The sequence below is a fragment of the Amblyomma maculatum genome, chromosome 1 (genome assembly GCF_055883805.1).
Source record: "Amblyomma maculatum isolate TAMU_Amacu chromosome 1, ASM5588380v1, whole genome shotgun sequence".
Lineage (NCBI taxonomy): Eukaryota > Metazoa > Arthropoda > Arachnida > Ixodida > Ixodidae > Amblyomma > Amblyomma maculatum.
This window is the reverse complement of record NC_139344.1, coordinates 180,482,889-180,496,724: the sequence shown is the minus strand read 5'-3', so window position 1 is coordinate 180,496,724 and position 13,836 is coordinate 180,482,889.

Below are 13,836 nucleotides of genomic sequence, written 5' to 3'. Positions count from 1 at the left end.
AATATTAGGAGCTGAATCTGCTGTGTGTTCTACATTCCCATCGTCAATGCAGTTATAATTAACAAGATAACTTTGATGAACAGAGAAGCATCACTGGCTCCAGCATTAGGGTCCCATCGATAAAGTATCTGAGCCTGCTGTTAAAAGTTATTTCTATGTGCCACATGTCTTTGTGTTTCCCAGTGGGCTTTGTAACTCTAGGACTCCATTAAACTACCATTTTCGGACATTTCTTTAATCCACTGGTCATTTGCAGAATGCATGGTGGATGTACACAGGACTCTAGGGTGCATATAAGTTTGAAACTCACAGGATGACCTGTGGGTGGGTGTATGGTACAGGCAGTCAGATGTTTCAGAGACGAGAAAAGTCATTTGTTCAAACAGTCCACGGACATCGGCTGAACGTCATTTGACAGCAGGTAAATATTGTAAGTGTGAGTAAAAACATTTCTAGAGCCTTACTGATTGGCTGAGAGCTTTGGAAGCACAATGATGCAACCTGGAAGTTTTTGATATGGCACTTTTGAGAGCCACATTAAATTTAATTAAAAGTAACACCTTCAGAGGCTGCTCATCATTTCCAGGCACAAGGATCAAAGAGGGCCGCACAAGATCATTACAATGCCAACTGCAAACAGCTAGCCACACCAGGTACAAACTAGCTGACTACAGGGGCTCATGTTCATAACCAACCATGGACCACAGGCATCTGAAGAATCTATGATGGGCATCTGTTGTCAGATGTTCGGATGTCTGATGGTAGTGAGATCCTGAATGTGAACTGCGGACATTCGTAGGAGCATCCCATGCAAAATGTGGCTGATGAGCATCCAACATATGCCGACGTCGGTCAATTCTGACATCCTGCTGGATCCAATAATGTCCTTGAAACCTCCCACTCTGCGTTCGACTTCTGACGTATGCTAGTCGTCACAGCTCGATGCTCGGACCTTGTCGGACAGTTCGTGTTTCCTGCAATTAAACTGCCAGACATCCGTACCTAGGATGTCTCAGGTTCATCCACAGGGCGTCTAAAAATGTACCAGCCTTGGGTTATTGTTTGGCAGCTGATAAAGACATCATGAAGCATTGAAGTAGTGTTTACTCTTTAACACCCAAACAAAGCGCGCAAGAAGCTCGTGAACACTGAAGAAATCCTGGGCTGTCAGACCCGGAAACTGTGACAGCAGGATGCAGTAATTAACAATTCAGTTGCCAAGATAGCTGCAAGGTTCTAAGGCCCTGCAACATCAGTACAAAAGTATAGGACTTATCTTTGAAGGTCATGGGCTCATCTGTGCCCAGAAAAGAAGGGCGTTCATATGTGCCTATGGCGGGTGGTTAATCCTTTACCACACAGTGTGTCAGATATGATACTGTGAATTTCCTTTGTGCTAAATAGTTCTGAATGGCAAGAGCAGAAATCTTGCTAATTTAACAACCAGTGTGTACTATTCGAAGTCTACATGCACAGTAGCTGAAACGAATAATTTATTTGGTAAATTTTTTTGCAAACGTGCAACGGGGTAGTGTTTTTTTTTTCTAGAAGATATGGGTAGAGGTAAGCTTTCCTTTTTATGATTGGAATCAGCGCTTGGAAAACATCTACTTCATTATTGAGATTTATTCGGTCCATTTCAATGTCTATGGCTGTGCAATAATTATTGAGACTACATTGTGAGAGGGGTATTTACTAGTGTATCAAATATGATACACCATATGTAGTTAAGGGTAATTATTAGTAGATTATTAGTTACTCCTAATTGATTCTAGTCAAAGCGAAACACATTGTATGGAAGAACCGAGAGGGCTCTCATGCTCATTCAGTAGCCTGCAACAGCAACAGTGAAAGTGTACTAGAGTTCACTATACAGTGTATTGACTGGAGAAGAAAAAGATGACCACCTCCATTTAGTAGGAGGAACGAAAAGTGTAACAGCCTTGACAGCTAAAAGAAAAAGGCGATCGAAGACAGGAAATAAAAAACTGCATGAGGAAAAGCATGCTGTTACAAAAAAACGAACTATCTGTGTCAGCCTATTACAAGATCATGCTGAGAAGGCTAACAGTGGGGGAAAATGCACTGCAAAAAACAGTCAAACCCACTTATAACAATACCGGTTTTAACAATAAAATTGGATATAACAATGGGCAGCCGCTGCACCGTCAGGTTCGCCATGTGTTCTAGGGTAAAATAAACCGCTTATTACAATGGTTTCATATTTTATTGTCGGTTATAACAATCAAATATGGTCACTGAAAGTCAACAAAAACGCTGAAAGGCGAAGACGTCGACAACGCTGATGCAGCGACAATAATAAAAAACAAATTGGGACAGAGCGGCAAGTGAATGCGTTGGTCGGCTGCGCCGGGGAAACTAGCATGCCGCGAAAATGCGGGGGAGGAGAGAAGGCGTAAGGCGCTGCTAGGCACAACCATTCTGAGGGAGAAGATGAGCACACCCCCTCGAAACCGCCCGTGGCTGCCTCTGCATGGTGTTCATTTAGAGGGTGCGCTAATCGTGGTATGCTGCACTATATTCCCCTATTTGCTTTGTCCAGGCCCCCGCTTCGTGGTTGCATGTTTTGTGGCAGGCGTGCAGCAGCGTTCGTGCATGTCCCAGACAACACGCCAACTCCCAGGGACGTCCCGTTTAAATCCCTACCTCCCACATTCTAACAGGGTAATCCGCAGGACGTCCCTGTTGGGCTATGTTCGAACCTCTTAAGAAGGATCTCCGTGGGATGTTCCATTTACTTGTCCTTTATAAGACCATGCTAAATACATTCCAGGGCAGTTGTAAGGGATCATGCACCCTGTCGCACGAAAAGCGAGTGAACGAGAACCACACACATTCACTTGAAATGTCAAAAACAGAAGGCATACTGGTCGTCGATCATTATATATATAACTAGAAATTGGCGCCGTCCCTGCTACGACACTCAACAGTTAACTAAATTTCAGTTGCGCTTTTCTAAGTCTATGTTGGCGGCTTGCAACTTATTGTTCATCGTGGTTTTTCAGAGCATATGAACAGCGAATATGTAAGCTCATAATTGCATGAGCTGATGCATGGAAATTGGTTCGTTAGGAAAATATATAAAAGGTAGCCATGTAATATGCTGCATTACATGCAGCCTACCATAATATGAGAGGTAAGATTTAATGTGAATCACATGTTCGCAAAAATGGCATATGCAAATTGCAGCAGTTAAGCGTGGCATCCAACTTCGTGGCACCCTACTAGCACGTGGCGTCCAACTTCCCCGAAGAATACAAAACAACTCTTACTAATTGCTTTAATTTTATTGTTGACAAAGAAATGAAGAGGCTCAATTAAAAGAATGCTGCATGCGACCCTGATTAACTGTACTGAAACAAAATAAACAAATATACAAGATATTATTTTATATAGCTTTGCTCATATGCAGTCTAGTGCCTGCACATAACCCTTGTGGAAGAGTATGGGTCTAGTGCGCTGGTATCATAGAGTTTCTTACTCTTACCTAGAGGGAAAGCTGTGCTGCCGTCTATGGGAGTTTACATGGAGTTTTCAGACGGCAGTTCAGCTATAGTTCAGCCCCCATGGGTGCTCAAAGCATCATGGGCCGGAGAGCTACCGAGTGCAGAACTACAACTTTTGGCCAAAATTAATGCAAAGATAAACGTTGTTCTACCGTAAATAACGTCCTAAGGTTGAATATTGTGACTATAAATTGCAAAAAGAGAGAGAAACAGCCATGTCAGTGAAATTTATCAAATATAAGCGATGGCTCTTTCTCCCATTGGCTTAGTTTTGAGCAGCACAAATACCAAAATTTCGCATTTAATAGGCAAACTTTGAAATAAAAAAAACGTTATGAAAATTTTTATGGTAGTGCAATCACTTAAGGAAGTTTTTAGTGGTATGTCGGGAAACAGAAACCATTTATTGGCGACGTCTGCTTTTGCGTTTTCGCTACTATGGCTGCTATGGCCACTATGGCTTTCGCGGTCTATGTACGCACCTTCAAATGATGATGATGACGAAAAAGAAACATCGCAGTAACGCCACTCCACGTACCCGAGCTATGGATACCCGAGCAAAACCGACTGTCCCGCAACAAGTAGCACACCGGCCCATGGTGGCTGAAGTGCAGCGCCCTCAGCTTTCCCTCTAGTTAGTGTAGGGAACTCTATGGCTGTTATGGAAGCGCCACTCTATGGCACCACTGCTACGGAACAAGTGGCGCCACCTCCCGCCGGCGCGCTCATAATAACGGGCATGTCTGCTCGTCGGAGAGAGGCGGCGGAATGAACGCGAAGTCTACGGCTTCTCGACAGCAAACGTGTTAGAACAAAACTTTTTTCGGTCATTTCCTGCCTCGTGCTGTATGCGTACGTAGAGACACATGTACCATGTGTGTGTGTTGAAAAATAAACCAAAAGCAAAGTGAAGAAAGCCGCTACCCGTTCACGCCGTCTGGTAGAAGACCGCCGGAGTTTTGGACGCAGCGCATCGTCGGCGCGCGAGCGCTTCTGCTGGCGGCTCTTCGCTTTTTTTTCTTTCTTTGAAGTAGGAATTCGGAACCCGAGCAATATAGCTGTTTGAAAGTAAGGAGATAAATCAAACAAAACTTAAGCCAGTGTGCAATGCGCAGCACTAGCTTTTCCCTTCGATGTAAGATGTATGTGTAGATGGCATATGCTAGACCCCCCAGAAGCGACACCCGAGTACAGCTGGGCTCCGTCGGTCAATGGAAAGGCTCTTAAAAAAAAAAAAAAAAAAAAAACTTCCGCAAGACGGGACGAGCAGGCTGTATCTGAAGATGTGCCTTAAGGCATCGGGCTATGCGTGCTTTTGCGGCGCTCGGCAGTTCTGCCGTAGTTATTTTCAACTCGGTGCGTCGAAACGAGTGGTGACTTGTGACAGTGCAGTGCGCGGAAAAACAGGCATGGCTGAGCAAGCTCCGCAGTGCGTGCTGTCCTGTGGATCTCGGGTGATCGAGAATATTAAGACTTAAAAATCACTGCTTGGTGCGCGGTCAGAAACTGTACGCAGCCAGTGTGCGCAAGTAACTACACAGTGCAGAGGTGCCCTCGGATATCTTCGAAAGTGCGCTTCCCGAATGAAAAGCGCCTTCTACGACGCCAGCTTGGAGGTGAGTTTTATTCTGCCCTTCTGGCGTCTCTTCACCACACATGCAATTTTTGTTATGCAGTTGTTGGCAAACCCACGCAGTCACGGATGCCAGTTGCACTGCAAGGCCGGGTGCCACTGTTAACGATGAGTCACGTCGCTCTCGTATGATTACTAAGGAAAAAGGATTGTTATAACTATTATATATCCATAAACAGCAGTAAACCGAGCTGTTAGTTTATAAGGACGTTTTCTCTTTGCGGGGAGAAAACGCGTAGCAAATCAGAAAGCGCGCACTCCTGCAATGTGCTTCGCTCTCTATGTCGTGGTTCCATTTTCAGGCTAGTCTTCCCAAAAGCGAGCGCCGAGAACAGCTGGAAACTATTACGAGGAAGTCGTTAAAACAAAAAACTCCCACTAGGCAGGAAGGCTCCGCGCTCTCTACAACTACTGTGCTAGTTCACTGTATTACAACACAGGCTTTCGCTGCGTCGCACCTGATGTATGAAACAGAGTATAGTATGTGACGTTCCATGTTTGTTTAACACTGAATTATAAGCATGCAGTGTTCAGTCCCCGAATATTGATTCTGCACGATGGCGTTCGAGTACGTAAAACTTTTTAGCCAAATATTATACATGTTTTGATTCAGCCCATACACAGCGCACTGAGTTCAACACAAAATAATTATAACCAAAAATTTTGAGAATGGTGAACTCCAGCACAGTGGCCACTTTTCTGTTGAAATTCAACTATGCCTCAATATTATTCCCACATTATTGCTATCTATCTATCTATCTATCTATCTATCTATCTATCTATCTATCTATCTATCTATCTATCTATCTATCTATCTATCTATCTATCTATCTATCTATCTATCTATCTATCTATCTATCTATCTATCTATCTATCTATCTATCTATCTATCTATCTATCTATCTATCTATCTATCTATCTATCTATCTACCTATCTATCTATCTATCTATCTATCTATCTATCTATCTATCTATCTATCTATCTATCTATCTATCTATCTATCTATCTATCTATCTATCTATCTATCTATCTATCTATCTATCTATCTATCTATCTATCTATCTATCTATCTATCTATCTATCTATCTATCTATCTATCTATCTATCTATCTATCTATCTATCTATCTATCTATCTATCTATCTATCTATCTATCTATCTATCTATCTATCTATCTATCTATCTATCTATCTATCTATCTATCTATCTATCTATCTATCTATCTATCTATCTATCTATCTATCTATCTATCTATCTATCTATCTATCTATCTATCTATCTATCTATCTATCTATCTATCTATCTATCTATCTATCTATCTATCTATCTGTCTCTTTGTCTGTCCGTCCGTCCGTCCGTCCATCCATCCATCCATCCATCCATCCATCCGTCTATCTATCTATCTATCTATCTATCTATCTATCTATCTATCTATCTATCTATCTATCTATCTATCTATCTATCTATCTATCTATCTATCTATCTATCTATCTATCTATCTATCTATCTATCTATCTATCTATCTATCTATCTATCTGTCTCTTTGTCTGTCCGTCCGTCCGTCCGTCCATCCATCCATCCATCCATCCATCCATCCGTCTATCTATCTATCTATCTATCTATCTATCTATCTATCTATCTATCTATCTATCTATCTATCTATCTATCTATCTATCTATCTATCTATCTATCTATCTATCTATCTATCTATCTATCTATCTATCTATCTATCTATCTATCTATCTATCTATCTATCTATCTATCTATCTATCTATCTATCTATCTATCTATCTATCTATCTATCTGTCTCTTTGTCTGTCCGTCCGTCCGTCCGTCCATCCATCCATCCATCCATCCATCCGTCTATCTATCTATCTATCTATCTATCTATCTATCTATCTATCTATCTATCTATCTATCTATCTATCTATCTATCTATCTATCTATCTATCTATCTATCTATCTATCTATCTATCTATCTATCTGTCTCTTTGTCCGTCCGTCCGTCCGTCCATCCATCCATCCATCCGTCTATCTATCTATCTATCTATCTATCTATCTATCTATCTATCTATCTATCTATCTATCTATCTATCTATCTATCTATCTATCTATCTATCTATCTATCTATCTATCTATCTATCTATCTATCTATCTATCTATCTATCTATCTATCTATCTATCTATCTGTCTGTCTGTCTGTCTGTCTGTCTGTCTGTCTGTCTGTCTGTCTATCTATCTATCTATCTATCTATCTATCTATCTATCTATCTATCTATCTATCTATCTATCTATCTATCTATCTATCTATCTATCTATCTATCTATCTATCTATCTATCTATCTATCTATCTATCTATCCGTATCAGTATCCGTCCGTCTGTCTGTCTGTCTGTCTCTCCATCCATCCATTCATCTATCCACCTATACCTACCTACCTGCCTGCCTACCTACCTACCTACCTACCTACCTACCTACCTACCTACCTACCTACCTACCTACCTACCTACCTACCTACCTACCTACCTACCTACCTACCTACCTACCTACCTACCTACCTACCTACCCACTCATCCGCCTGCCTGCCTGCCTGCCTGCTGTTAAGGATGGCGACAACGGGTTGGCGCGGGAGCTGCCGCTTTTTTCCATCAAGGCAAGGAATCCCGACCGAAAGAGGTGAACGGTCAGGAAACGGCGACGACGAGACGCCACTTGGAGTGGTCATCACAAAAAGAGCCGGAAAAAAACGCGGGGTTGTTCCGCCGGTCAGCTACAGCGGTCAACTACGGGCCATCGTGAACAAAAGGTTCAAGTGTCTCCGGGTGTCTCCAGCATGGGTCGGTACTCTCAAGGCGGTCACGCGGACATCTCTTCTGAGAATTCGAGCGGAGTGACAGACGGTGTCGTCTCTGGCTACGCTTCTTCAATTTGTCTTGCCATCGGCACGCGGCGGCCCGTTCGACGCAGGTGTGCCCCAGACGATCAAATGCCGGTAAGTACCGAGCTCTTCGTGTGCTACCATCTACACCGCCATAACAGCTTCTTCCTCACCCTCAAGTCTAAAGTTTTGAGGGGGCGTGTCTGCGAGAGTGGAGGTGTGTTAATGTGAGTGATATTAAAATGATAAGGACACTCCCTCAACGACGAGCCCGCCCTTCACCTAGGGAACCTGGGGAACCGAACCCTTTAAAAACTGCGTGTGTTCGGGCATCGTCAGTTCTCCGTAGTTCTTTACTTCTTCTAAACATGCAAATAAACCGAGTTTTCGTCCTTTACTCCCAACTCCTTCGCTCGGCGGCACTTCTCCCGGAGGTGGAGCGGGCGCGATGCGGCCGAGGATCCGTCCAGCGGAACCCGAGTCCACCTCCAACAACTGGCTGGCAGCGGTTGGATCGACCATGCGACCTGATATTGCTTCTGCGGGTGAATGCTTGGACTTTGCTTGAGATTCGCCAGGCTTCGAAATTTGGGTTGCCTATTTAATTTGAACTGCTGGGAAACAAGGGAAGTTGTTAGGTGAAGCGCGTGTGATAACCTCACGACAACAGTGTGTCAGCAAAGTCTAAACTCACAGAAGCAACCATGGATTTTATGAGATGGCCGGAGGCGGATTTGCTGGCGATGTGCGAGGAGATAGGTGTGGAAGTTGACAGATGGACAAATCTGATATTTGTAAAGCTCTCTTAGAAACTGTGGATGAGAAGCTATTAAGCTTTACGTGGAAACTCCTCAAATCAGACCGTAGGAAAAAGGAAGAAGAACGCAGGCTAGCAGCAAATAAACAAAAAGAGTGGGAAGCAAAATCAGCGAAGTAGCGGAAATAGAAAGGCTAGAAGCTGAACTAGGGGCGCTTGAGCTCGGACTTGAAATGAAGCGAAGGACATTTCAGAAGGGCAGAGCTGTAACCTCAGAGGGCGGAAATGGCGAGAAAGTAGAGCGCCAGGAAACAGGGAGACAAGAAGTTAGTCGTGATCAATCAGATGAGGGTATGAACGACTACTCGATAAGGACTACTGCTCAGCTGCGACGCTTCAAAGTAAAAACCGAGAGCCAAAATTGCAGGGCGCACCTAGATGCTAGAGATAAGCGCGATTCGACCCCTTATCAGCTGAGACCCGCTCCGCTTTTTAGCCTGTCGCCGAGTTGCCAAATTGCGAAGCTGCAAAAATCGTCTAATTGGAACCGATGGAAAAGAAAAACGAAAACTCCCAAGAGAGAGGCCATTGAGGTGAGAGAGACCGTGGTTCAGCCGCGTAGGCGCGTTAACAGTATAGGGTACCCCATGCAAGCGTCTAGCGAAGAGAAAGCTGTAAAATGGGAAAGTGCGGCTCCTGTTCAAAGAAAAGCGGCATGCGAGACTGAATTGGATAAGCGCGACAACGTGAGAAAAAATTTAGCGCGAGCATCCACTCGGCATGGTCACAGAAAAGAAACAGTAGGCATGCCCCCTTGCGCAGGTCACGAAGTTGAGCGTAACCTTAGAAAGATGCATAATGCAGTGTTGAGTAGGGCCACCACACGATTCGTGACGCAAGGGAACCAGGCAAGCTAACAGGCAGCAAGGAATACGTGCAAACGGCCCAAAACAACTCTCAGGAAAGTAAGCTTGAGGTGGGGAGCCGTTGTTCGGTAGATGCTCTAGAGTATACCCTTAGCTGCGATGCCATTGAGAGCGTTGTTCGTGAACCGGGAGAGCAGTGTACTCGCAGTGCCTATGGGAATCCCGGAGAGTTGGTTAACGAACACGAGGTGCACGTGGAAGGCACGCAGCCGCGAGAAGGGAAAAGAGCGCCACTGCCAGAGGTGGAAGACAACGAAGGCCCCTATCTCGTGTTAGCAGGGCTGATTGTCACTGATGAGAAGGATGGGGTGTTTTGAAATCTGAAGAAAACATCCACACTGTGTATCAGAAACAAGAGAGGATAAATTTTGATCGTGCAACGCGTGAGGATTGTTCAGAGGCTAAGCCCAAAAAGAGTGAAGGGCAGTTGTCTTCTGAGGGCACTAAGTTGTCAGAATTAACTCCTAGCCAGTGTGAGACAGTCGAGGAATTCTGCAGCAATAGCGTGCTGAATTTGAGCCACACGGATGCTGACAGCGAATGGACATTACTAGTCGCGCTACAGAAGCCAAAACAGCTAATTGTGGAGGACTGGGGAGCAGGTGTAGATGCATACAAGTGCCGACATAAGGTGCAGACGGGATGTTCAAAGTGTGAAGTTCAGCCAGGCGATTCAGAAGCGATGACGCTGCGCTGCGAGAACATAGATGCGCATTGCTTTTTGACTTCATGCGCAGTGCAAAAGTATGCATGGCGCCGGAAGTGCGCAGGGAGACGGCGATCAAGCAGCAACTTGTCGCGACGCCTTTCGTCACGCCTCGACACAGGTAAAAAGAGGTCGCGACACCGCAGGGTGCGCCTGAAAGAGTAATTCTTTTGAAGGGGCAGGATATCGAATCACGTCCCCGTATAGCGCTTCAGAGTATCTGTTTCTTCTCTCTTTAGCTTGCGCATTCGTGGAAGGAAATGCTACTTTGTTTTGCGCTATTGCTTTGATGTTGTTCGAACATGTCACTTACGGCAAAGCTACCAAATTTAGTGATACACAGAAGTGTGTGGAGGGGTCTCGAACTGAAATGTAAAAAGACGTTAGTTTAAGCGCAGTTTGAGGCACAGAGTTGTCCAGTCCTAATCGTTACCCTCGGGTGCATAGACAGCTGGCAAATGCAGAATTACGTTTCTTAGCTTTTGCGGCAACGCTTCAGGAGTAAGCTTGCCGGTAGTAAACTGTCGCTTTCGAGTCATCTCAATTTCGAGCATTGAGGCTTCTCCAGTGAGCGCTCCGAGATCAGCCTTAACGTTCGGAGAAAAACAACAGCATTGGAAGGCTGTTTCAATTATTCTGATTGTAAGGGGATGGGAGTGGTGACGAAAATTTTAGTTTTGATTTTCTATCTGTGTAGAACACCCACCCACCTTTTCGCATACAGCATGCAGATTTGCCTTTGGTTGCCTCATACTGGACATGGGATCTTGCTCTGACTCGAAAATCGGGCAAAATTGAGGGGACCAGGAGGCAGGAATATCATTTGTTTGATTTAAAAGCCTGGTGCATCTTAAGTGGATTCCAAGCGCTTGCGCGCGTGGCAGTGCTGTGTTGTGTGGAAAGTTTCACCTATGCTTTCCTTTGTTGGTGTTGGTTGGTTTTTGGGTGTTGTGGCCTGGGGAGACGATCTCTCCAAGACAGGCCACCAGAGCGAACGCAAGGCCATCTCTCTTCGTGCGACCACTAGCCGATCGAGAGTTTCCCCGGCCGCGGATACAACGGGTTGGCGCGGGAGCTGCCGCTTTTTTCCATCAAGGCAAGGAGTTCCGACTGAAAGAGGTGAACGGTCAGGAAACGGTGACCACGAGACGCCACTTGGAGTGGCCATCACGAAAAGAAAGTCGGAAAGGAACGCGGGGATGTTCCGCCGGTCAGCGACAGCGGTCAACTACGGGCCATAGGTCAGTACCCTCAAGGCAGCCACGCTGGCATCTCTTCTGAGACGTCGAGCGGAGTGACAGACGCTTCTGACAGACGCTTCTGGCTACGCTTCTTCAATTTGTCTTGCCATCGGCGCGCGGCGGCCCGTTCGACGCAGGTGTGCCCCAGGCCATGAGACGCCGGCAGCCATCGATCGACGCAGGTGTGTCCCAGACGATCAGACGCCGGCAGGTACCGAGCTCCTCGTGTGCTGCCATCTACACCGCCATAACAACTTCCTCCTCACCTTCAAGTCTAAAGTTTTGAGGGGGCGTGTCTGCGAGAGTGGAAGTGTGTTAATATGAGTGACACTAAAGGGATAAGGACACTCCCTCAAGGAAGAGCCCGCCCCTCAGTAGGGAACCTAGGGAACACGAGCCCCTTAAAAACTGTGTGTGTGTTCGGGCATCTTCAGTTCTTCGTCGTCAGTTGTTCTCTACTCCTTCTAACATTGCAAATAAACAAGTGTTCGTCCTTCTACTCCCAATTCCTTCGCTCAGCGGCACCTGCCTGCCTACCTGCCTACCTGTCAATCGGTCGCTTTTTTATTTGCAGGAAATCGCTCCTTCCTGCGGGTGGCAGAGATAAAAGTCATGATTTCGTAACAGGGTCTCTGCTCCAGTAACAAACAACAAACTAAGCAGTCTACAGCAGTGCATCAGAAAGCTGGTACGATACATAATAAATATGAACATAGGAGCCGCGATAAAAATACAGGTGTACATTCATACAGCATGGTTCTATTCACTCAACCACTACGCACTGCAGCGGCCTAATTCTATTTCGTTATGATTGGAATCCCATTGCACATTCGCTTATGCAGCATAGACACATTTACTTGGGAGTCGCTAACTATATAACCTCTGTGAAAATATCATATGGTTCTTTCGATTTTATTCTTATTGACACCTATGTTTTATACGACGTTGTTAGGTAAACCTCCTCTGCCGATCAGTGACATAATACCTACTGCAGCTCGCAACCAAATGTGCAATTTGTAATATCTTTCGCTCTTGTGCAGTGCTTTGTTTCAATCAGGATGTCCACATATTGTCAGTGTATTCTAGAAAACACATTGATTTGGTTTGGTTTGTGGAGTTGAACGTCCTAAAGCGAAAAACACATTGACTTAAATACTGCGAAATTTCCGCGCATTATCCTTTCCCTCAATATAATGTGACACTTTATATAATTGGAACTTTCTGTGGATGTGCAAACGCACAATGCATATTTGCACATTTCTAAGTATGGCACATTCCCTGGCAATATTCTTACTTATTAGTTCCGTGTACTTTGCTTTTGATCTATTCTCTACGTCTTCACGCTGACCGAAATGAGAGCTGAAGGGGTATTCAATTCCTACAGAATTTTCTCTTACGGATCATGTAGAAACGAACGGAAACCTTGATTTTCTAGTGGAGCCCCAAGACGCTTGAAGCCGTTACGCCAACCGCTCTCTACAGCCAATAAGCATTTGAGTAAGCCAAGCGTTGATATCTTGAAATTGTTTAAACAAGAAAGGCACGCCTGCGCTGCCAGCTTCCTCTATGTGGTTTAAATGCGATAGCGTTAAAGACCCCGCTACATTTTATATGTACTGTACCTCTGAGTAAACTGGACGACAAGAGGTGGGCAGCTAGGGAATTTAAATAGGTACTTTTACAGATATGCCCTTTGCTGCCATTGGCTGAAAAAACTAGACAGCTAACTAGTAAGTACGCATGGAGAGATTAGCAGCTTTAAACGACATGTCACAAACATAAGCGATAAAGTTGGATTAATTCAGTGGAAGAACAACAGATTACTAGGCTGAAAAAAATTAAAGAGCACTGCAGAATCTACATTGGAGTAATGCGAAAGCACGGATGCTGCTGTTGGTTGCTTCTAATTGCTTAATTCACTTCTTGTTTACCCACTTTAGTATTTGGTGCTTTCAAATTGCGCATCAATCCCTTCCTATGCCCTTTTTAGGCTCTACTGCTGCGGACACGATTTTGCGGACGCGGTCTGCGGACACGGTCTGCGGACAGAAATCTGTGAACATAGCGAAGTAACGCTTTCGCGTTAATAGAAAATGAAAAATGTTAATTTAGAAGGCGGTGACCTATGGTAACTCAAGAGTCAGACCCATGTTTATTCGGATTTATATA